This window comes from Chiloscyllium plagiosum, unplaced genomic scaffold, assembly GCF_037043375.1.
Source record: "Chiloscyllium plagiosum isolate Xiang-an unplaced genomic scaffold, Cpla_swu_hap1 HiC_scaffold_25, whole genome shotgun sequence".
NCBI classification, from domain to species: Eukaryota; Metazoa; Chordata; class Chondrichthyes; order Orectolobiformes; family Hemiscylliidae; genus Chiloscyllium; species Chiloscyllium plagiosum.
Window position 1 is genome coordinate 19630507 of NW_028270163.1, and position 25804 is coordinate 19656310.

Genomic DNA, 25804 nt, shown 5'->3' on the forward strand with positions numbered 1-25804 from the left:
GTGTTGCTGAATGAAAGGACCGAGAGATGCAGGTACACAGTTCCTTGAAAATGCAGTCACAGGTAGACAGGGTAGAGAAGAAGGCATTTGGCATGCTTGCCATCATTGGTGCGTGCATTGAGTATAGACATTAGGAGGTCATCTTGCGGCCATACAGGACATTGGTTAAGTCACTTTTAGAATACTGCACTGAATTCTGGTCTCCCTGCTATAGAAAAGATGTTGTTAAACTTGAAAAGGTTCAAACAAAATTTACAACGATTTTCCTGGGATTGGAGGGTTTGAGATGTAGGGAGACACTGAAAACCCTGGGGCTGTTTTCCCTGGAGTGTTGGAGGCTGAGGGGTGACCTTATCAAGGTTTATAAAATCATGAGGGGCATGGATAGGGTAAATAGCCATGGTCTTTTTCCTATGGTAGGGGAGTCCAAAGCTACTGGACATAGGATTAAGATGAGAGGGAAAAGATTTAAAAGGGAGCTATGACGCAACTATTTCACATGAAGGATAGTGTGTGTATGTTAATGAGCTGCCAGAGGAAGTGGTGGAGGCTGGTACATTTAAAAGGCCTCTGGATGGGTATATGAATAAGGAGGGTTGAGAGGGATGGGGGCCAAAGCTGGTAAATGGGTCTAGATTTATTTAGGATATCTGGGCTGCATAGACAAACTGGACGGAAGGGTCTGTTACTGTGCTGTATAACTCTGTGACTATCAAGTATATTCAAGGCTGAGTTAGACTTTTAATTAACAAGGAATACAGCGTTCTGGAGAGTAAACAGGAAAGTGGGTTAGAGGCCATGATCTTTTTGAAAGCAGAGCAGGAGAGTTAGGTTTGATGGGCTGAATGGACTACTTCCATTCCTAATTCTTGTGTGTTCTAGTTTGGAGGTTTAGTTTAACAGCTTTCCCATGCATTACATTAGTTATAAGGAACAGAATTTTCTGACCCTAGAAGTGATGAGGTTGAAGTAGGATGGACACTTAATGAGGCAGGATGGCAACATGCCTCAAGCCTACTGCCTTCCCAGCTTCTGCAGAACAAAGCTCTGGATGGGAATTTCTCCAAGCAACCTCACCGCCCCACTATCAAATGGCCAATTTTAAAATTCATTCATCCTTTGGATGTGGGCATCATTGGTTGGGTCAGCTTTTATTGCCCATCTCCAACTGCTCTTGAGAAAGGAGTGGTAAGCTACCTTCTTGAATTTCTGCAGTACTTTTGGTGTATTCAGACCCACAAATGACTTGCTGGGATTATGCGGGATACATGGCATTGCCAGAAGCAGGAAATGTGTGCGCCACTTTTCAACTGATAGGGAGGCCTGTGGCCCACGTTGTGCCTCATTAAGGATATGGACAATGTGGGGAGAGAGAACCACCTGCCACCATTAATCCCAACCATCCTGTCTCCCTCTCCCCACAGTCTCCACCTCACAAGACCCACCCATTCGCCCAACAAAATAGAGTTTGCTCCTAGGATCAGGGGATTCTCTTCCAGCAGCATCCACACCTCCTGCATGCTTGGGTGTCCAATTGGCTGATAGCTCTTGGCGGGTGGGACTTCCATCCCTGGGAGACCTAATTCTGACCCACCCAGTGTCCATCAAACTGCCTTTCTGGAAGGCATTACACCGGGACCTTACTTAGAGGAGGCAGTCTGGATCTCTCTTGGACTCTTCAGCTGGTAACTGAGGTGCCCAACACCAACAGAAGATCCTTCGTTGACTTTCACTGCAATAAGTCATGTGCTGGAGTTGATCTTGACTTATCCTTCTTCACCCACAGACTTAAAAATACTGAATCAGGTTACTGCTTGGATTTATAATTGAAGACAGATGGAATGTTAAAATCCTGATGATCATAAGGAATTTGTTGGGTATGTACAGCACAGGTGACTCATTGTGTATTTAACTGTCCTTCCCTGTTTCTCAAGAAAAATATATCGGCATTCCATTACCAGAATCAAAATGAACATTGATCATAAGCTGTACTAAATCCTCACTGTTCAGTTTGTAATCACATGAATGGCCTGGATTTTGCAGTCAGTGTTAAAACAATATCACTCAGCATGAACCTTGAAGAAAGGTGCCCACATAGATGCAGAGATTTCTGTGGGCAGAGTTTCCTCCTTGCTGGTAACTGTTTGTAACTGGTGCCAAGTCAAGGGGATGTGCAGTATCAGTGATGCCAGGTAGCAAATGGACAACTAAGTGAGCAAACTGAAGTACTCACACCCAGCAAATAAGGAAGGTAAAAGCACTTAAAACCTCTCATTCATAATCTAAATTTCCAAATCATGAAATAAACATATGGTTGTATTAAAACAGCAGCAGCACTACAGCTACATAGATGTTAAAATAAAGAAAAAAAACACACCTTTTAACATGTGAAATGTTTAGTCATTGAGGGGAAATTTGTCACTCCATAAATAATACTTCACAGTCAGTAAGGCTAAGCAGCAATTATAACGTAATGAAGGCATGGATCTGTTGGGCTGATTTCTGTGTTGCACTTACTGTGGGGTGGATGGTGATGTTGTGATCATATCTCTGGACTAGTAATCCAGAGGTTGGAGCTAATGCTGTGAGGGTGTGGTTTCAACTCCAGTGAAATGCATAATTAATCTGAAGTTGAAAGTTAGCATCAGCAATGATAAAAATATCAACAATGGTTGTAAAGACACGTTCGTGGGGCGGGGCTCCCTAATGGGACTGCCTTACATGTGATTCAAGACCAGCAGCAATGAGGTTGGCTCTGAAGGGTTTGCCAAGACACTTACTTCAAGTAAAATAAGGAATGTGTAACAAATGCAAGCCTTGCCAAACACACCCTCATCCCACTGAAATATATTCCAAAGTGTTATTAGAAATCCAGCAACACCTCACTAAACAAGTAATCTAATCTAAACAAGGGGTATTCAATGAGCATTGGTGTGGAAGTTCTCATCAATTAGCCCATTTGTATAGCAACTCTCTATTGTTGGATCAATCACTCTAATACCATCGTATTATCTGGGAGAAACTTTTGTCACAAAATCTTTTGTAGCACACGCAACCAATAATAACGTCAACAGTAATTTCTCGCTCATATCGTCCATCTTTGGGTGTTGTTTGTAAGCCAGGAGTATATTGAGGAAAGACAAGGCATTGTGGGAAAAAGGTCTTACGGAGTAGTGATAGCAGCCCTATACCTGGGCCAGATTTTTTTTATTCATTCAAAGGATGAGGGCGTCTCTGGCTAGACCAGCATTTATTGCCCATCTGTAATTGCCCAGAGGGCAGTTGAAAGTCAACCACATTGCTTTGGGTTCAAACTCCACGCCAGGACTTACTAATGTAAGTGCGTGTGCAACAAAAGATTTTGTGACAAAACTTCCAAACAATAAAGAATTGCTATACAAATGGGCTAAGTGTTTATCCAGTAGTATTGACAATCAGTCGGACATTTTGAAATTTGTGGCCTTCCAGTTTTGTATGAAAGAAAAAATATCTTCGTAATATCTGATTTATTGGGTTTATTGCACATGGGATTTTCCATCATTACACTTTGTGCCACTCACTGAAGAGTGTCATGAACTTCCTCTGAAGCAAGAGAAACAATTTAACTTTTTTTTGTGGACATGTCATTCATTGGTTGAGGTTTGAGGTTGTGGCTCGGACTCCTTGTTTCGGCTTTTTGGGTTTTCTGACTGATTGGTTCTCTATAAACAATCAAGTTATGCATGATGCCTCTCTACCTGAATGACTGAACTCAAGACATTGTCTAGGATTTTGGTGTGGTATTGTTGCAAACACGATCAGTATATGATCCATAACTGGCCAAACAGGCTTACCATGAGCCTTCCAATATGCCTGATGGATGAATGGCAAGAGCAGGAGAGATTCCTTACTAGCCATTCTGAAGAAGGCAATGGTAGACCACCACAGTTCTTTGCCCATTAGCATGAGCAGGTCAATGGAGGTCAGAAATGAGGATAGGAGAATGGACCAAGAGCAGACAATCAGGTACATGTAAATTGAAAGCACTTTATGGTACATCTTTATGGTACATCTTTATGGTACATCTTTTCATTTCTGACTTGAGTACTCAATTCCGTAAAAGCAACTTAAATCATCTTGAATTAGATATCCTAAATTTAAAAACGCAAGTAAGAGGAGGCAGGGGACACAATATGTTAGCATTAATCACAAGCCTACTCAGCAGGTTTCTAACAGCGTGGGATGGTAACAGGAAGGGTAAACTATCTCACTTGGCTTTTACTTGAAAAAACAATGCAACGATGATTGGTGGAAACATGAGAATGACCAGCTGCTCAGTTCGGTTGAAGGTTGATGCATTAGAAACAAAGCAAAGAGCCAACTAGGAGTGTGTAAACTATGTTTTCTTTTTAGCCTTGGGCTTTTTTTGTGAATTTTTTGAATAACATCAAGCCTAATAGACTTGACATTGGTCAATTTTCAGTATTGCAAACCAGTCAATAGCAAATCATCCTCACATTTTGCACACTGACTTTCTATGAAGTCACTCTCAGTAAGGCTCTATTTCAATCTCAGTGCTTCTCAATCTTTTTGTGAATATGCGGTGGATATCTGGGGGACTTTTCTTTACAAGCTGACACTGCTGTTAACCCATCCCTTTTTGCCCTCACGACTTCCCATAGATGCAGTGATGGGCTTTTTACTTTCAGTGGGGTATTCATACCTGGGGAAGAGGAGGGGTGATATTTACATCAGCTTCTATAACATAAGAATGGGACACAGTGCTGATGAATTCAATAGCTGCTTATTACAGTTCCTGGTCAGCACTCCCTCTAGTTTTCTTCTCAGCTGCACAGGCCGTGGAGATTCTTGCACAGCACTGACTTCCAGACCTACTTGCATGGTTCTGCTGGTATCTAAATGGATTACAATGACAGGCAATTACTTTTGTGTCTGGGCTATAGCTAAACAACATGGATGTAACCTGTAGCACACCTCCCTCAACATATCAAAAGGATTCAGTGAGATGGAGACTGAGACTTTTATACCATTTAGTCACATGCCATGATATGGTGATGACATCACCCTTAAAGGAATAGCACACACTCATTTAGAGAAATATAATATCCCACCAGGACCCCACTTCAAAGCTGAAAAATTGCCATTATAGGATATCGCATACATATATGAGAGGTGTTCTCTCCAAAATGGGCTTTGGGGAGGGGATCTGCAATTGGATCAGACTGCTCTACACCAACATTGTCAGTGCAGTCTCAATCAATGGGTGGGAATCAGATAGCTTCCCAGTCAGACCTGGAGTCAGGCAGGGCTGCCCTCTCTCTCCTGCCTTGTTTGTGTGCTACATAGACCTGTTTGCCCAGTCCATCAGGGAGGATGCGAGCCTGAGAGGGGTGACTATTCCTGGCAGCGGGGGCCTACAGGTTAAGGCCTCCCTGTACATGGATGATGTTACTATTTTCTGCTCGGATCCGCTGTCCATGCACAGACTCATGTGCATATATGACCAGTTCAAACGGGCCTCGGGGGCCAAGGTAAACCAAGGCAAGAGTGAGGCCATGCTCTTCGGGAACTGGGCCGACCAATCCTCCATCCCCTTCACCGTCAGGACCGACCACCTGAAGGTGCTGGGTATTTGGTTCCGAGCGGCTGGAGCGTGTGCCAAGTCTTGGGAGGAGCGTATCAGCAAAGTGAGGCAGAAACTGGGCAGATGGAAGCAATGGTCGCTCTCCATTGCGAGTAAAAACCTGGTCATCAGGTGTGAGGCACGGTTATTGCTGTTATATGTGGCATGGGTCTGATCTATTCCGAACCTGTGCCGCCGCAGTCACCCGGGCCATCTTCCACTTCATGTGGAGATCAAAGATGGACTAGGTCCGAAGGGACACCATGTATAAAGATCTGGGCAATGGGGGAAAAAACATGCCCAATGCCACCTTCACACTGATGGCCACCTTTCTCTGTGGCTGCATCAAGCTGTGTGTGGATCCCCGGTACGCAAACACCAAGTGTCATGAAGTACTGAATACAGGGAGAACTAGCCATTTGTATACAGAACTGGCTCAAAGGTGGAAGACAGAGAGTGTTGGTTGAGGGTTGTTTTTCAGACTGGAGGCCTGTGACCAGTAGAGTGCTGGGTCCTCTACTTTTTGTCATTTACATAAATGATTTGGATGCGAGCATATGAGGTACAGTTAGTAAGTTTGCAGATGACACCAAAATTGGAGGTGTAGTGGACAGTGAAGAGGATTACCTCAGATTAAACAGGATCTGGACCAGATGGGCCAATGGGCTGAGAGGTGGCAGATGTAGTTTAATTCAGATAAATGCGAGGTGCTGCATTTTGGGAAAGCAAATCTTAGCAGGACTTATACACTTAATGGTAAGGTCCTAGGGAGTGTTGCTGAACAAAGAGATCTTGGAGTGCAGATTCATAGCTCCTCGAAAGTGGAGTTGCAGGGAGATAGAATAGTGAAGAAGGCGTTTGGTATGCTTTCCTTTGTTGGTCAGAGAATTGAGTACAGGAGTTGGGAGTTCATGTTGCTGCTGTACAGGACATTGGTTAGGCCACTGTTGGAATATTGCATGCAATTCTGGTCTCCTTCCTATCAGAAAGATGTTGTGAAACTTGAAAGGGTTCAGAAAAGATTTACAAGAATGTTGCCAGGGTTGGAGGATTTGAGCTATAGGGAGAGGCTGAACAGGCTGGGGCTGTTTTCTCTAGAGCGTCGGAGGCTGAGGGGTGACCTTATTGAGGTTTACAAAATTATAAGGGGCATGGATAGGATAAATAGACAAAGTCTTTTCCCTGGGATCGGGGAGTCTAGAACTAGTGGGCATAAGTTTAGGGTGAGAGGGGAAAGATATAAAAGAGACCTAAGGGGCAACTTTTTCACGCAGAGGGTGGTACGTGTATGGAATGAGCTGCCAGAGGACATGGTGGAGGCTGGTACAATTGCAACATTTAAGAGGCATTTGGATGGGTATCTGAATAGGAAGGGTTTGGAGGGATATGGGCTGGGTGCTGGCAGGTGGGACTAGATTGGGTTGGGATATCTGGTCGGCATGGACGGGTTGGACCGAAGGGTCTGTTTCCATGCTGTACATCTCTATGACTGTATGACCTGTCCTTCGTGGAGAAATTTATGAAGAAAAACACCTTTGACCACAAGTCCATAACGAAGTGGTCATCATGTAGTGTACTTGAGACCCTTTAGGAAAAGGAGAGGCCGGATCCTGTTGAGGGGTTCCCTGAGCAGATTGTCAAAGCCATTTGGCAGAATGCCTCATTGCCAGAACTTTCCAACAAGCACCAAGACATGGCTTGGCTGGTGGTGAGAAGGGCTCTGCCTGTGAGATCCTTTATGTACGCCCGGACTCTCAGCCGCACCGCACGCTGCCCTCGAAGCGGCTGCGGGGGGTCGAGACTGTCACACACCTCCTTCTGGAATGTGCCATGCAAAGGAAGTCTAGAGAGGAATGCAGTGGTGTTTGTCGAGGTTCGTCCCAAGCAGCGCCGTGACGCGGGACTCCATGCTCTATGGTCTGTTCCCCAGGACGCACACGGAGATGAACATCAACTGTGCCTGGAGCATCATCAACTCGGTCAAAGACATGCTTTGGTTTGTCTGAAACCTGTTGATCTTCCAGCTGAAGGAGTTGATCCCGACTGAGTGTTGCAGACTGGCACATTCCAAGGTCCAGGACTACGTGTTGAGGGACGCACTGAAGCTTGGGGCTGCTGCTGCCAAGGCGCGGTGGGGAAAGACCACCGTGTAAGGTCTGCCTGCCTAACGAAGAACAGGGGGCCCACTCAGAAACTGGGCCCCACTGATGCCTCAGCTAAACATCTGGATGGTCAATGTACAGACTTGTATATACAAATGATTAATTCCCATCTCTGTATGTAAAGAAATGCAATGCGTGCATAAGAATGGCATGACCAATTGTACAGATATCAAAATAATTTTATGAATAAAGTATATTTTGAAACTAAAAAATCTCAGTGAGAATTGAGACAGTGCAATAAGGGGGTGGGGGAGGGTAGGGCAGAGTCCTGCTATAGAGGCAGCACTGCTTCTGTAACTTGATCAGAATTCTACACTGTCTCAGGGCTCAGGATACTAAAAGCACGTGACCTCACTTGAGCCCGAACCCTCCCATCTTGGGGATCCTCTCAGTGCCCTCACCAACATTCATCTCTCAATCACCATGACTAAAGACTGACTCACTGGTGTCAATAAAAACTTTGGACTTACAAAATGTCTTCTGATTTTGGCTAAATAACGACTGTATTTTAAACAAATACAAAATACGAGAGTCCTAAGCAACATTTTGAACAACTTAATTATGATATTAGTTAAATGCAATGCTTTGCAATTTCAACTGCTCTTATTGTAATAAAAAAAGCTTTCAAGAAATCCTGAAACGTCCCAAGGAAAGGATTGGGCATATCCTTTCCTCATTTAAACAGCAAATTGCCGGCACATACATATTTCTATTGCGAAGGCGATCTCTCCTAAGTACAAGAACAAGAGAAGTCAAGAAAGACAATTGTATCAATGAGGCAGAAAACTCAGAAAGGGATCATGCTGTAAGGTCGAATTCATGTTGCTTGTCATCTGCATGTATAATGGGACAACACTACCATTATAGGGCAAGCCAAACAGAGAACAACCAGGGAATTCCTAGAGGCATGGCACTCATCCACAGACTCTATCAACAAACACATCGACCTGGACCCAATATACCGGCCACTACAGCGGACAGCTGGAACTGACAACCGGAAGCGGCAGAGACAGGCCACTATAAATGCCGGAGGAAACATCACAGAAGCGCTGTGACACCCACATCATGTAAATGAATGAAAAAATATTGTCTTCTGCCAGTAATTTCCTAGACAGGGGACGAAACGTTTGCAAGACAAATTCCCAGCTCGGCGAACAGAACCACAACAACGAGCACCCGAGCTACAAATCTTCTCCCAAACTTTGAACTTTAAAAAGTTTTTTTTTTGAAGAGAGGTTGTAAAGACAGAGGTACTGAAGAGTCTAGGGGGTTTAACAGTTTAACAATGGAAGTGGAGTGGCCATATCTCCTTGTCCAGGGTTTTTTCGAGTTTATTTCAGCTGTAGCAGTCACAAGATGTATGAGTCCAGGGGAGTTGCAAGCTTCAGCAATGAAACCCTCTGACTTTCTCTGAAATCTCTCTCTGGGTGTTGTTCCCTTCTGCCTGTAAGAATCTGTATTTGAATTTATCTGTTTGCCAAGGGGTGTGTTTACGGGATGTTACTGTATTAGAACAGTTAATTAGTAATAGTTAGTGTATTGGGTCAGTTAGGTTTTTCAATAGTTAAGTTATTTTAAGTTCTGCTTCATTTTCTTCATGTTCAAACTGTAGTCATAGAGTTATACAGTCCGACAGCACAGCAACAGGCCCTTGGTTATTTTGCTTAAAGCCGAGTGGTTTGACAGTTGTGCCACCCCTGGAACATCCACTTCACATACGCCTTTAAATTAAGAAAATGTTAGGATCTGGGTTACCTTCTTGAAATATTTTGAGGGGGATCTGGCCTGGTACATAACAATGAACACTGTTTAAACTCATTCCCAATCTGACATACATAACCTGACTTTACACTTAATCTGCTCTATTGTACAGCTCCCTTATTTCAAAGTTCATCTTCCGCTGAAAATAGAAGTTTGGAAAAATTGCATTATTGCAAATGACTACAATAACCAACCTGCATTTATATTGCCTCTCGAGCATAGAAAAATTCCCCAAGGTATTTCAAAGAGACATAATTGCATACTAAGGTGGGGATGTTAGGAGGGACAACGAAGGATCAAAAATCAGAGGTATGTCTGAAGGAGATTCTTAAACGACAGGGACCTGGAGATGGAGGTATTTGGTGATAGCTTTCCAGAATGGAAATTACTGGCAGAAGACAATATTTTTTCATTCATTTACATGATGTGGGTGTCACTGGCTGGGTCAGCACTTATTGCCTGTCACTAACTGCCTTCGAGAAGGCGTTGAACTGCTGTTCACCTGATGTTGGTGTACCCACGATGCTGTTCAAGAGGGAGTTCCTGGGGTTTGACAAGGCAGCACTGAAGGAATGGTGATGTGTTTCCAAGCCAGGATGGTGAATGACCTGGAGTGGAATTTGTAGGTGGTTGTGTTCCCATGTACCTGCTGCCCTAATCCTTCTAGACAGTCGTGGTTATGGGTTTGGGAGGTGCTGTTGAAGGAATTGATACTCAGTGAGCTACATTGTCCTGAATGGCCTTAAGCTTGAGTGTTGTTGAGACTGCAGTCAAGTGGAGAGAATTTTGACGCAGTTCTGACATGTGCCTTGTAGATAACGGACAGATTTTGGGGATGGATGGGAGGAAGGGACGGATGTACAAGTGGTTAGAGTTGGAGTAACAGTGAGTGCATAAGAAAGGGGAGCACCATTGAAGACAGGGTACCATGAATTCCTGGCTTAACACAACACTTACACTTTGCTAGTCTAAAGAGATTTAATAAGAACTGCTGCAAAGGTTTTTTGCTCAATTCAAATTTGTGGCATTTGATGGAAAACCAAGTTCTCCCCAGAGGAGCGGATGAATTATTGTACTTCTAAATTTGTTGGAAATAGCTGGAGGTTTACATCTTTCAATGCTAGCCTCCCATTTGGATGAATCTTTATAATCCAGATTTGCACACAGAACCAAGTCTCCTGTTATCTGCTACTGTCAATCATGCTGAAGTCATACATAAAATTCAGGAGGTTTTATTTATTGCAGTTGGAATTGTTTCCCTGTGATCCTTCAATGAGCTGATGCCAAGTTAGTCAACTGGAATGCGGAGGGAAGTACTTCTATAGATTCACATCTGGTCCTGATATACGCAGCATTACATAATTCCAATCATCTCCCCCACTGCCAAGTAAAAAAAAAGTTATTCAGTTCTTGAAGGTTGTCACAGATTGTGCAAATGAGCTAAATCGACAAGAATGGAACATCCTGGACAATGAAACATAAAGACAAATATTATCATTGCTCCTCAAAGAATAAAAAATGCATTGAACCTTTATACAAGCAAATAAACGAGGTTTTTAAAACAGTCAAATCTGAAGTTTTGGATCGGCTTTTATCTGCCCTTTCCAAACACAAAGAGGACAGAGTCTGTCTCATGATCAGAAGCTAACATACACAGAATGGTAGAAGCACACACAGTAGCCCCATGCAGCTTACCAGACTCAGACTCATGCAGGAGGGCACCTCAGGGAGAAACTGGGCTGTATCACAATTCTGGAGGGAGGAGGGAAAGAGCACAGGGGGATCCAGCCACATAATAACATTTAAAACGGATTTTCAGGGACTGCTTTCAGTTGTACCAGAAGATAATTTCCGAAATGGTTCTACCCTGAAATGTCAGCCCTGCCAATTTACACATCAAGAGGGACCATCACTCCTTAAACAGACAAGTTCTTTGGTTGCCCACTGCTAGGCCCTATTAAAGCTGTTATGTGTATCAACCCCTTTTGAAAGGCCTTAATGCCTATTTTGAATACAGGTCAGAAGAAGAAGAAGACTGCCCATGAATTACACAGTACTTATAAGGCAGGAATATCATAGAGCCATACAGAATGGAAACAGACCCATCGGTCTAACTACTCCATGCTGACCATGATCCCACTTGCCTGCATATGGCCTATATCCCTCCATAACCTGGTGTTAAATGCATCCTACATTCAAAGCAGAATAGTATATCCCAAGTGTATGAACAATATGTAGGATAGATCAGTTGACCGTGGAACAAACACTATACCAAATTATTTTAAAAGCTTGAAAAATGTTGGTACATTCTTTATGATTTCTTTGCTGTACCATCCTGTAGAAAATGCATTTGGTTGAGCAGCCTCCATGCAGCTCTGGTGATTACTTGGAAGAGGATTCCTGTGTGTGTCCCATACAGTAAACTCTCAAAGGGTTTGGTCAAATACAACATTAGCATTGTCAATGGCTACAGGGTGTGCTGTGGTGTGTCCCAGCACAGGGCATTATAAAGCCCTGCAGTTGCTGCTCCACACCCATGCAGTTCTAATCAATAAGTCATTATTGAATTATTTTCAGAATTTGAAATGGCTGAATGATATGGGCTCAAGGGCAGTAACCTTGCTCAGCAGCTCATCTGCCCATGTTTAGAACCCATTCTCATGATTTAGAAATCAATGGGAACAATTTTGGTAGGTTCCATAATAGTGCATAACTTCAACACTCCAGCCAGGCAATCAAGGGGTGATGTCAGGAATTTCACTCAAAAGGTGATAGAGGTCTGGCTTTGGAGGCAGTGCTATTAGAAAATTTCCAACTTGAAATGGAAGTTTTTGTGAGGCACATGTACTAAGGGATGTCGAGCCAAAGCAGTAGATGGAGTTAAGATTTAGACCAGTCGACATTGAATTACTAAAGTATGAAATGAGCATGAAAGGCTGAGGCTGAGCCTTGTTTTTGTGTTTCTGGTTGCTTTATCATTCTGACGCATTGTCACTCATGCTGAGTGAGGATGAACGTTTTACCACACAGCATCCAATCTCTTAGCCTTTTCCTCATTTTCCTTCCAGCTTCCAGCATTCCACGGATGGAAGATTAGGTCAGGACCTGTATTGCTGTAACCGAAATCCCTACGTTGGATCCTTTAACTCCTGCTGGCTGTGTTACTAACTGTTGGAAACAATTATCCTAATCCAGGCAAGTCCAGTTAATTCGCACAGTGATTTCATATATCACACTTAAGCCATTATTGTCTCAACAGAGCTGGGCATTGAGAAGGCCAGCATGAAACAAATGTAACTAGGCAACAGAGAAGTCACAAAGGAGAAATTCTGGCCGAGTTTAAATGTCACCACGGCCATTCTGCTTTGCAAGTGCACAGCAGAGACGAGGAACTCAAACTCTTTCATTTCAGAAATGCTGCAACAGCTAGTGACAGAGCAAATAATAAGTTTCAGAAGCAAAAATAGTGCACACGCATTTTACATAAATATCCACCAATTTAATTGAGGCTACATAAGAAAGAAAGGTGACAATTTTCCATTACAACGATCAAATGGGGTTATGACGATCTCTGTCTTTGTCCAAAATTAAATTTCACACAACACCCGGTTAGGTCCGAAAGCTAGTGTGCTTCCAATTAAATCTGTTGGACTATAACCTGGTGTTGTGTGATTTTTAACTTTGTACACCCCAGTCCAACACCGGCATCTCCAAATCATTTCTCCAAAATGCTCAACTGCTTCCTTTTAAAGATGCATGTTGCATCTAGTTAATCACAGATGATGTATTAAAATATTGATCATGGTTTTTACTTTTAAGAAAAATAATAATCGTTTAATAACTCATTTAGCAAATTATAGGGACAATGCACCTTCCCAAGTTACCTGCTGAGCTGAAGTGATTTGCATGTGTTGATAAACAGCACAAATGAAACCAACTCTTCTAGTCAACATAATTATATAACCATCAGTTTTCAGACAGCCGTGCTGGTCAAGTCCAGTTGGTATTTAATAGGATATGTCCACCTACAAACATTTTCAATTACCTACACCTTGGTGTTTGTTTTACTAGTACACAATTCCCCTGGGATTTCTTGGACTTTACCATATTCAAGATTCACTTTCCAGTCTCCACTCACACTGCTAAGACATGGGAGCAGCACTTTCCAGTCTCCACTCACACTGCTAAGACATGGGAGCAGAAGTAGGCCATTCAGCCCATTGGGTCTCCCTTCCCATTGAAAGGGATTGCAGCTGATCTGATAATCCTTGACTTTACTTGCCTGTCTTTACCCCAAATATCCTGATTCCATTCCTGGTTAAAAAATCCATCTATTTCGCCTTTAAATAAACTCTTTGGCACAACCTCAACAGGCCCCTCTGCACATTCACCATCCTTCAGAGAGAAGCTTCTTCCTCATCTCTGAGTTAAATAGGGAACTCCTAATTCTGATCTGTCTTAGCCATGACTCTCTTACAAAAGCATCTTTTCCTATCCAGTCCCTTAAGAATTTTATATGGTTTACCTCTCATTCTCCCAAACTGCAACGAGTACAACCCCAACCTCAACCTACTCAACCGCTCATCATAAGAAAATCCCTCCATATCCAAAATCAAGCTAGTAACCCTACTGTGGGGATCTTCCAATGTTTCCTGAGAGAACAGAACCGGAACTAGAATGATAGAATCTAGTCGGTGGTTCAGTGGTTAGCACTGCTGCCTCAAAGCGCCAGGGACCCGGGTTCAATTCCCGTTTCGGGTAACTGTCTGTGTGGAGTTTGCACATTCTCCCCGTGTCTGCGTGAGTTTCCTCCGGATGCTCTGGTTTCCTCCCACAGTCACAAAGATGTGCAGGTCAGGCGAATTGGCCATGGGAAATTGTCCGTAGTGTTAGGTGCATTAGTCAGGGTTAAATGTAGGGGAATGGGCCTGTGTGGTTTGCTCTTCCGAGGGTCGGTGTGGACTTGTTGGGCCGAAGGGCTTGTTTTCACACTGTAGGTAATCTAATCTAATCTAATAGAATCTTTACAGTGTCGAGGCAGGTCATAGAGTCATAGAGATGTACAGCATGGAAACAGACCCTTCAGTCCAAACCGTCCACGCCAACCAGGTATCCCAACCCGACCTAGTCCCACCTGCCAGCACCCAACCCGTATCCCTCCAAACCCTTCCTATTCATGTATCCATCCAAATGCCTTTTAAATGTTGCAATTGTACCAGCCTCCACCACTTCCTCTGGCACCTCTATGTGAAAAAGTTGCCCCTTAGGTCCCTTTTATATCTTTCCCCTCTCACCCTAAACCTATGCCCTCTAGTTCTGGACTCCCCCACCCCAGAGAAAAGACCTTGTCTATTTATCCTATCCAGGCCCCTCATCATTTTGTAAACCTCTATAAGGTCACCCCTCAGCCTCCGACGCCCCAGGGAAAACAGCCCCAGCCTGTTCAGCCTCTCCCCATAGCGCAAATCCTCCAACCCTGGCAACATCCTTGTAAATCTTTTCTGAACCCTTTCAAGTTTCACAACATCTTTCCGATAGTAAGGATATCAGAACTGCATGCAATACTCCAACAGTGGCCTAACCAATATCTTGTACAGCTGCCCCCAATTGAGTTTATATGAACCCGCCGAAGAGCATCCCACCCAGACCACCACCGTATCCTATCCCTGTAACCCTGCATTTCCCATCGTCAATCTATCTGACACTATGGGCAATTTAGCATGACCAATCCACCTAGTCTGCACATCTTTGAAGTGTGGGAGGAAACCAAAGCATCCAAAGAAAACCCACGCAGACCCAGACAGAATGTGTAAGCACTGCACAGAGAGTCACCCGAGGATAGAATTGAATCCGGGTCCCTGGCGCTGTGAGGCAGCAGTGCTAATCACTGAGCCACCATGCTGCCTGATCTGATCACAGTATTTTAGCTATGTTCTGACCAGTGTCTTGTATAGTTTTAGCAAGTACCTCAATTTTTAATACTCTATTCCCTTTAAAATTTCTTTTACTCCTTCTATAATCTTGCACATGAAGGGTTTCACTTCACCACACAACAAACCACCTGCTGTTTAAGGGTCACCTTCATTTGTACTGCATTTTGAAAAGCAAAGCTAAATGTCAACTTTCAGTTTGCGCATCCACTCTCTGGTCCCTGGTGACACTTACATTTAGTGAAATCTGCCTGATGCTGGGACAAAGTCCATTAAGACTACATGGTAGAGGAGACTCCACTTCAATTCAGGCGTAGCTCAGATCTTGATAGTTCATCTACCCTTTTAGGACATAAACACTTTGAGCTATTTTTTTCCCTTTATTGCATATCACTGCATTCTCTGCTCTTCTCTACTATTTTGATTCATTCAGCTCAACTTGGGAAACACTAACATTTCATGGTGGGCTGAAGGGTCTATTCCTATGATGGACTGTTCTGCAGCTGAGAATATTAAAGCATATGAGTGTGTAAGGGAGGCCTTGTTGGTGCAGTGTGGAATGCAGCCCTGCCTGTGATGCAGAAGCTGTGTGTTCACCTCCTACTCTGGGACTTAATGGCCATGGATGGTGAGTGACAAAGACTGATAATTCCTTTAACAACTCTCTGCTATATCCCAAAATGGAAGAACGTGAGTGTGAAGAAACAAGAGAGGTACACAACATTTTAAAAAGCATGAATGAGGTTACAACATGTAATTACTTAACATTAAGTCAAATAGGGCAAAAAGAGATGAAATCAAATAATTAAATAATAAATTTAAAGCAGTCATTAAAAAAAAAGCATTCTTTGTCCAATAGGCTGATAAATCCATTTAATTGTTCAGAATACAAACAGGTCTTAGGTTTGGTTGATGAATAATTGTGATGCTTTGAAAAGGCTTTTCTAATCTTTTCATTTTTTGCTTGCTGTGATCTAATATCCACCAGAGCAGTTGTCCTGACATTTGACAGGTGAGGCTGCCTCACTGATGAAAACTAGTTCCCTCCCTCTCTGTTTACACACTGCTCCTTGCAGATATCATCTACAGTCAGGGGCTCAATGTCAGCTGATGAAACCCAGGTTTACCTCTTAACCACAACTACCACACTCTCTTTCTGACATCAAGCCATTCAGCAAGGAAGAACTTCCTTCAGCTGAAAATGAGGGAAACTGAAGACCAGTTATTTATCTCTTAAATCCGTCCCTTTCCTCAGATGCTGAAACAATACATTGCATAGTCTTAAAGTTCAGTCAGATTGCTTTGGAGCAACATTTAAGTAGAATGATTAAGCGAGTATAAACCAGAAAAATCCCCTCTGGCAACAAGCAGCCTTAGAATGCTAATAGAGAGCTGAGGATCTTGAATCAAAATCAATGCATGTGTGAGGCTGGTAATTGGGAGCGGTAAGGTCATGCAGAAAGACGGGGTCTAAGCTCACGGAGATGATGAAAGGGAAATGAGAAATGAATGGTACCTTTACAGAGAGAGAAAGAAGTTGTGTCATTTTCCAAAGTAGGTCATTTCTTCAAAACAGAACACAATCCTGATGGAAGAAAATTCCTGCCAAATTACCATATCCTTGCATATTTAGTAATGGGACACTTTTGCAATCTGAACGACTTGATTAGATTTGCATTGAAAGGAATGTGCAACTTTATCAGTACTTCGTGCTTGACATTTTCTTTCAGCAAACTACGTCCTGAGGACCAAATTAGGCTTTCCATCCCATAATTAAAATCTCTTAATTACAAACAAAAAAGGGTCTGTCACCAAAATCTAATTTGCTCCATGCAACCTCAAAGGATTTTAGTGGACTCTTTTCAATACCCTTTTAAAACCAAATGAGCTAAATCCACAAGGAAATGTGGATGTGATGAAAGTTATTTGGAAGCTTTATTTTGTACCAGACTACAAACTGAGTCATGCTGGTACAGCTGCCTCCACTTAAATGTTCCCCCTATTATTTACATCGATGTCTAATGGCCAGCTTCCTCCAGTTAATTTTCAGAGAAAATAATTTTATTAAAGGCTTTGTAAAGAAAGTTTAAAAGGAACTTTATTTTAGTGGAAATTGCTGCTCTTTTGGCTCTCTGTTAGCTCTGTGCGATCATCTGTCAGTGTGTATGTGCTGTTCTCATCATGCGGTGTCTGATCACTGTGTTTCTTCAGCTCAGGGCTCCAATAGCATCATGCATCTTCCCATCTGAGGATATTTGCTGTTACTTTTAACGCAAAAGCTGGAAAAGCTGCCCCATGTTCCACTTCCAACAAACTGGAATTTTGCTTTAACAGTAAAGAGAATGTGCCGAGTGAAATATATGATTTGGTTCCTCTTTGATATTTAATCAGAAGCAAATTTAATCAGAAATACTTTGACAGCATTTTCAAAATGGCCCTTTCCTTGCTACTTTGAAGATTCAAAAGTGGACACTGCCTCTGTACTCTGAACAGTTGGTGAGTGAGTATCCTGACAGGGTGCCAGCAGTACTTGTGAATTAACTGACTGCAGGTTACCTGAGAGCACCGCTGGGTCAGTGGTACACCAGGAAGTCATACTCCACACGAGGATTACTCATTTTCAGGGAGGGGCACGGGTTGACTTGCTAGCTGCCCCTTCCTACACTCATCACAACCATCATTAGAAACTCACAGGATGGGGAACAGTGGGAATAAACCTTGTCCTATGAGTTTGCACTGCACTAATGGGAACTTGGCAGGTAGCTCTGCTCTGACGTGGTTACATTAGTAGATTTCCCAAAACATCCTTCAGCTGACAGTTCACTGAATCACAGAATCCCTACAGTGCAGAAAGAGGCCATTCAGCCCTTCAAGTCTGTATAATCCTCTGAAGTGCATTCACCCAAACCCAACCCCCCACTTTATTCCCTGTATTTTACCCTGGATAGTCCATCCAGCCTGCACATTCTTGGACAGCACAGGGCAATTTAGCATGACCACTCCACCTAACCTGATTGTGGGAAGAAACCGGAGCACCTGCAGGAAACCCACGCAGACACGAGAATAATGTGCAAACTACACACAATCACATGGGGGTGGAATTGAACCCGGCACTGTGAAAGCAACAGAGTTAGCCACTGAGCTGCTCAAAGATGAAATTTACTGAGATCAACTGTGTATTTAATGTAGGTTAGGATTGGTCTCCGTGCACAGGTGTGATCAGTTCATTATAGCTCAGACAAATTAAATCATATACTTCAGTCCTGATGGCATACTATGCACATTCTCTTTATTAGGAGAAAGTTAGGACTGCAGATGTGGGAGCTCAGAGTCGAACAATGTGATGCTGGAAAAGCACAACCGGTCAGGCAGCATCCGACGAGCATAAATGAAGAGGTTGTGCTCGAAACCTCGACTCACCCGCTCCTCGGATGCTGCCTGACTGGTTGTGCTTTTCCAGCACCTCACTCTTCGACACATTCTCTTAATTCCAGTTTATTAGAAGTGGAACATTGGGCAGCTTCTCCGGCTTTTGTGTTTGAAGTTACAGCAAATATCATCAGACGGGAAGATGCATGATGCTATTGGAGCCCTGAGCTTAAGAAACACAGTGATCAGACACCACATGATGAGAACAGCACATACACACTGACAGATGACTGCACAGAGCTAACAGAGAGCATAAGGCTACCCGCTTCTGTTGATAAATTTAAAGAGTCAAAACAAAAATCAGCTCCCTTACGGGCATGCACTCCTCCTTGTCTCGATTTGTCAGCCATTGTGCTCAGATGATTTACTATGCTGGGCACAGGGACAGGACAATCTGTTCTCAACTATATCACCAATTCAACAGCAAGAACGCTTTGGCTAGTGAAGCTTGCACCTGTAAGTTGCCAGCATGTGGATAATAAATCTAGCATCTTGCAACTAACACATCAATACTTGCACCAGTGCCATAAAGTTCCTTTGCAAAAATTTGTTTCCAAAATCATGGATGTAAACTATATATTAAGGACACACCTAGAACACTAATGTTACCTTCAGAAATGAAAAAAAAATTGATTGATGATCCTGGAACAAAGCCACTTACACATGCCCTGTGCATTTCCTCACTATCTATTTTCCACATGCCTTGGTCCTCATGCTGTCCTCATGTTTCTACACACTGCTTTCCAAACTTGCAACACGGTTGGCAGAAGGCTGCTGACTTGCAGATGGCTCTACTGGGGATGATCATGAATAACTCTGGGCTGGCTCCAGACTGGTAAGAGATGGGCACTGGCTGACTGGCAGAGCAAAGAGGATGTGCGCTGTCACCCTGCGAGACAGCAGTAGGTTTCTATTTCACGGAGCCTCTACCACCCCCCCCAGCTCCACACCACAAGAATCCTAGTGATCTGTCGGAGGTCAGCTTGCTGAACTGCAGCAATACCCTGCAAGCCCCTATACATGGCCAATCCGCGGCCATATTGACAGCAGTCTGACTTGATGCCAAAGTGGTCTGAGTTTTCATTGCAGTACTCAGACATTGGAAGGCTACTTTGCACTGCACTAGGAGGTGGGATGCCAGCCATCAGCTAGGTCCACGTGTGATTTCTCCTGGGCAAAGCCTTGCGCTAAGTTGGTGCTCAACATCACAACATTGGCTACAAGTTTTCTGACAGACATCCGATGCACCGTACATTTTGTTGTCTGCCCCAATCATCCTTCATTCACAAGCTTCCTGACTAAAGTGACCATTTGAGACTTCCACAGAAGAAGAACAAGTCACTCGTTACTCTCCAGCACGCTGGTACTTGTTTTATCCTCATCCTGATCTGGCTGCAGGTCACCCATGCCCAGTGTCTCGAGTGTAAAGAGCCCAGCTGTTTACTGTCGTCGGAAAAATGCATCACTTTATTATCTGAATGGACGTTAAAATAAGTTACTGTCCACTTTCTTCAGCACTGCCTTTCTGTTATTTGCCCACTGGCTGTGGGTAGCTTGCATTTGTGAGCATCTGAAGGGAGAAAGGCATTAGGGCAATGTCATGGTGCAGGGAAGTGTAGCAAGCAAGTACAGAGTGTACACTTAAACCATCTTCAGCTTGCAGGTCAGATGGCAGTGTAGGATTGAGATGATGTGGAAGCTGAGAACATGGGATCCATCACAATGTCCTGTGTTTGGGAGGTATTAAATTTAGTCCCATTAGAGTTTAGAATAAATAGTCCAGTGCAATTGAGTGAAAAATTACAATCGGCAGCTAACAGAAGAAATTATTTGATTAGCTATGTTTGAAATTTTAGCCTGAGGGAGTGATTCATTTCACATTTGATGCATGTCTGTCCACTTTCATTTCTTTTTATCTTGTGACCAATAATCAAATCCCATGCAACAGCAAGTGTTAAACTCACCTTCTCATTGGCATTAACTGGGGCAGTGAGTGAAATGTCAATCCACTCACAATTATGTTAATTGCATATTAATTAGATGTTCAATTGTAATCAGCTGGTGGACATTAATTGGGGATCTAATTGTTCTCCTATACAGAGAGACTCAAACTGTACTTATTCAGATTAGAAGTGTGCATTTATAACATGCAACTCTAAATGAAAGTATGCAAAGATTAGAATCTGTCTTTCAGTGCCTGGTTATCTGGAGTAGACATACTGGGATTACAATCGATGATGGTAATCAATTTATACAGTTTTAAATGTAAAGTTTATACAGTTAAAGATATAATCAGACGATTGCTGTGAGTCATGTTCTTAGTATTATTACTATAAGTTTCAGGAATGTCATTTTTGCTTCATTATGCTTTTTTTAATCCATCATGTTGATTATTAAAGTTTCCACAGGCTACATTTTCCTGTGAGCTTTGGCACATTGTTATCTGGGCCAAATGGGCCCTGAGCTTTTATTGCTGCATGAGAGAAGGATAGAGCAATCTGATTGGAGTGCTCACCTCTGCACTCATTGTCCAATTGAGGAGGACAGGCAGACTCTTGATGCCACAAGCCTAATCAAATAACAGCATCCAGAGCTTTGGGCCTTGGCATCCCACCTCAGAGAGATGGGCTTGGCTAAAGCAAGTTGCAATATGAAGGCGTGCTGTCAATAAAAATCTGAGGGGTAAAGGATACGCTGCTTGGAGAGGAGGAGAAACTATCTAGCTGCATCACTGGGGAGAAGACCCTGTCAATGGGGATAAAGAGTCTGACAAAATAATTTCACACTTAAGTTGAAAGAAGCACTGAGGTTCTGTCTGATGTTATTTTGAAAATGGCAAACATTAATGTGCAGATATTGCAGGCCATTAAGATGGCCATGCAGGAACATGGAGTGGCGTCAGTCTCTTCTACTGCATTGTACAAAATGGATTGAGTTTATGCCATAACTTGCATCATTAAGGCCTTTCTTCCCATTGAATTGCATAGACAGAGGTCATTTCAATCTGCAGTTGCAAAACCGGCTACAATATCATTGGGCTTTATTTACTCAAGGGCAGCCTCTCTTTTGATTCTGGTAATTCCACCAGGAGCAAACTGTAAACTGAAATAACCTCATACGTTCGGATTAGAGTGGAACTGAAGGAGTGGTTGGAATTTCCAACCTGCCACTTCACCTCAAAACAAGAAGTTCTACATGGTAGGTGTTTAACTATGCTTGTAGCAAGTTGAGACGATTGAGTGATATAACTACAACACTGAACAATAAGACATGTTAGGTTGATGGAAGTAATTATCATCTCTGATGTTATTAACCCACCACCCATTTACTTTAATTCAGCCAAAAGTGCTGTTGTATTACCTAGTGATTTCAGTGTGATTGCCAACACAACCACAGCAAGCTAACAGAAATATAATTCCAAGATTTTAACATTATCTAGTTTAAAAATTCAACACAGAGGTAGTAGTGTTGATTTTTTTCAGTTCTGGAATTGAAAAGTCAATCAAGATTTTTAGCCAATTGGTTTCAAGCATTCAAACGTATATCCAAAGTGGTGGAAAAAGTAAAAGTGTGAATTCATGGATAGGATGCCAATGTTGGGTCCAATTGAGGTTTTGATCTTGTGTTGTTGGAACTGCACTCTCCAGATAACAGTATTTTATCACACTCTTGACTTGTGCCTTGTAGATAGTGGATAGGCTTTGGGGAGTCAGGAGTTGAGTTACTCACCACAGACCTGCTGTTGTAGCTACAGTATTTATTAGATGTTTCTGGTCACTGGTGTCCCCTCAGATATATAAGAGGATAGAAACAATGGTAACACTTAATTGATGTTGGGTGTCCAGGGGAGATGTTTAGATTCTTACTTGTTGAAGCCTGATACTTGCATGGTGTGAATGTTATTTTACACGTATTGACTGAAATCTGAATATTGTCCAGGTGTTCCTGCATATGGACATAGTCTGCTACTGTATCTGAGGAGCTTAAAAATAGAATTGCATACTGTGCAATCAACAATGAAAAGCACCACTATTGATTGCCTTTATGGAGGGGAAGGCATTGATGAAGCAACCAAAGTTGGTTCTGCTCAGAACAAAGCTCTGAGGAATTCTTATAACAATGTACTGGGTTGCAAGACTGGCCTCGGACAAATCTCAATTTTGGTGCCAGGTATAATAACTCTTACAAATGAGAGGTTTACTCCTTGATCCCCATCAAATTCAATTTTATTTGGGTTCCTTATGCCATACACAGAAACCGTTGTTTTGATGTCAGATCCTGTCACTCTCCAGCTGGAAGTCAGCTCTTTGTCCATATTTGGACCAAAATGGTAACAAGGTCAGGAACCGAGTAGTCCAAGTGGACACAAACAGCATCACTGAGCAGCTTGTTGCTGTCCATTTGACATCACATGCTTTTGGAGTGCTGCCCCTTTGTCAGGTGATGAAGGGACAATGCTCTGAATGTTTGTGATTTCAAATAAATCTGTTGGACTATAACCAGGTGTCATCTGACTTCTGACCTCGTCCACACCAGTCCAACACTGGCACTTCCACGTCACAGCCTATTTCTGACTAAGTGCCAATTTGCAAATATAAAATCTTTTTCTATTTCCATTTTATTAACACCCAATTACAGGTGATAAATTCAATGTGTAACTGGCCAACATAGAATCAAGAACTGAGGTGTAACAAAAACGTTTGACTCGTGTAACATCACCATTAGCCTGCAATGTATAAAGGGTTAAATAAACATTTTGCAACTTGTTTCATGACATTCCAGCCTGGACTAACTTTTTATTTTGCATTTTAAATTAAATGATCCAAATAATGGATATAGAGCAGCCCACATGCCAAATTGTGTTCACATTGCACAAAGATCAGATTTTGCAGCAACCTGATTTCAGCATGAATTTGTTTCACTGACTCCAAGACCATGTGTATATCCTGCACCAATTTCATCTCAAAACAACAAGTGACAGCTATTTGCTGGTTCATTTCTCGTGGCAATGCTATTGCAGACTTAACATCTCTGGTTTAAAGTTTAAACAAAGCCTGACAGTTAACCAAAAGAGAAAATGCTGGAAACTCTCAGCAGGTCTGGCAGCATCTGTAAGGAGAGAAGAGAGCTGACGTTTGGAGTTTAACTGACCCTGTTTCAAAGCTTTGACAAAGGGTCAGTTAGACTCGAAATGTCAGCTCTTTTCTCTCCTTACAGATGCTGCCAGACCTGCTGAGATTTTCCAGTATTTTCTCTTTTTTGGTTTCAGATTCCAGCATCCGCAGTATTTTGCTTTTATTCTGACAGTTAACTGTCGATCAGCATTAATGGGTGCATTCTCCATGGCAACGCCTCTATGAACCAGACTCAATTTGCCAAACAGTCAGCGTGCTCTTCTTATGTAGTATAAATGTTGATTGTCCCCATGAATTCATACTCTTGCAGAATGTCCTGATGTGTGCAAGATCAAAACTTTAAAAATAGCTTCTTCTTCAGCAATACTTACTTTCTCACTGACTTTCAAAAGCTGCTTCCATTGTTCCTACTGTAAAAAAACACTTCAGAATGATTTAACTTGAAGGAGAATGATGGCTGCTTATTTCTAATTTTATGAAGCTCAGAGACTTAAGCAATCTTCAAAGGAATTATTTCCTGCCCCCACCTACAAACACATCTGCATAGAATTCAATTTAATAAAAGTCATGACCAAATGAAAATTCCTCTGTATTATGACAGCTGCAAAACAAAACTCACCATAAAGGATATCATATTTAGGTACCTCAGCGAAAAAACAGTATAAATCTCCCATTAAATCTGTGTGGAAGAAAATACCTACAGGACTACAAAGCAGTGATACACTTTTTTTTGTTTCAAATCCAATTCACTAATCATCTTTTCCTGAATCTGAACTCCTCTACCCTTCCACCAGCTGTCTCCTGACTGAGTCTGATCCTCTCCTTTCTGTTCCCTTTAACTTCTATCCCCAACTCCACTGCAGGAGTGTTTCAGCTTTTCACCTTACTTTCATTTGGTTCGCTACAGATCTTTTCCACTCCTGCCATTACAGGTTTACATTTCTCCTTGATATATTTGAGGTAGGGGCAGCATGGTGGCTCAGTGGTTAGCACTGGTGCCTCACAGCACCGGTGCCTCACAGCACCAGGGACCTGAGTTCGATTCCAGCCTCGGGCAACTGTCTGTGTGGTGTTTGCACATTCTCTCTGTGACTGTGTGGGTTTCCTCCAGGTGCTCCGGTTTCACCCCACAATCCAAAGAGATGCAGGTCAGGTAAATCGGCCAGGCTAAATTGCTCATTTTGTTCAAAGATGTGTAGGTTAGGTGCATTAGTCAGACATAAATATAGGAGGATAGGGAAGGGGAATGGGTCTGAGTGGGTTACAGTTCGGAGGGTCAGTGTGGACTTGTTGGGTCAAAGGTCCTGTTTTCGCACTGCAGGAATTCTATGATATTCTTAGCTTGTCTGTTTCTGGCTAGGAATGCTTCACCATACCATCTTGGTACCTGTCATTGATTCCCTCATCTTCATCTCCTTGGTTCGTCTACCTCAATCATTTACTGTGGAGTTTTTTATTTCCTCTATATCCCTATTTTGTCCTGTACTCTCTCCTTCAGCTACTGGCCCTATCCATCCAATCGGCAGAAAGTGAGGACTGCAGATGCTGGACCACAGAGTCGACAGTGTGGTGCTGGAAAAGCACAGCAGGTCTGGCAGCATCCGAGAAGTAGGAGAATTGACGTTTCGGGCATAAGCCCTTCATTAGGAATCTATCTATCCCATCGACAGGAATTCTGACTGCTTTGAAAACAACAACTGAAATGAGTTCATGTCCTATGTCTGATAGAATGTGACTCAGACAGTCTTTCCTTTAGCTTCATTA

At 42.7% G+C, this 25804-nt stretch overlaps 1 protein-coding gene and 1 long non-coding RNA gene across 2 annotated transcripts in view; one reads left to right on the forward strand and one right to left on the reverse strand.

The window, feature by feature from the left end:
* The window catches only part of qtgal (queuosine-tRNA galactosyltransferase), a 385611-nt gene that overhangs the window by 181318 nt on the left and 178489 nt on the right, over positions 1-25804 (reverse strand). The window lies entirely within an intron of this gene.
* The window catches only part of LOC148145295 (uncharacterized), a 141987-nt gene that overhangs the window by 75782 nt on the left and 40401 nt on the right, over positions 1-25804 (forward strand). The window contains exon 2 of the long non-coding RNA XR_015761392.1: positions 12615-12741. This is a non-coding gene — a long non-coding RNA (uncharacterized LOC148145295). The remainder of the gene's footprint in view (positions 1-12614; positions 12742-25804) is intronic.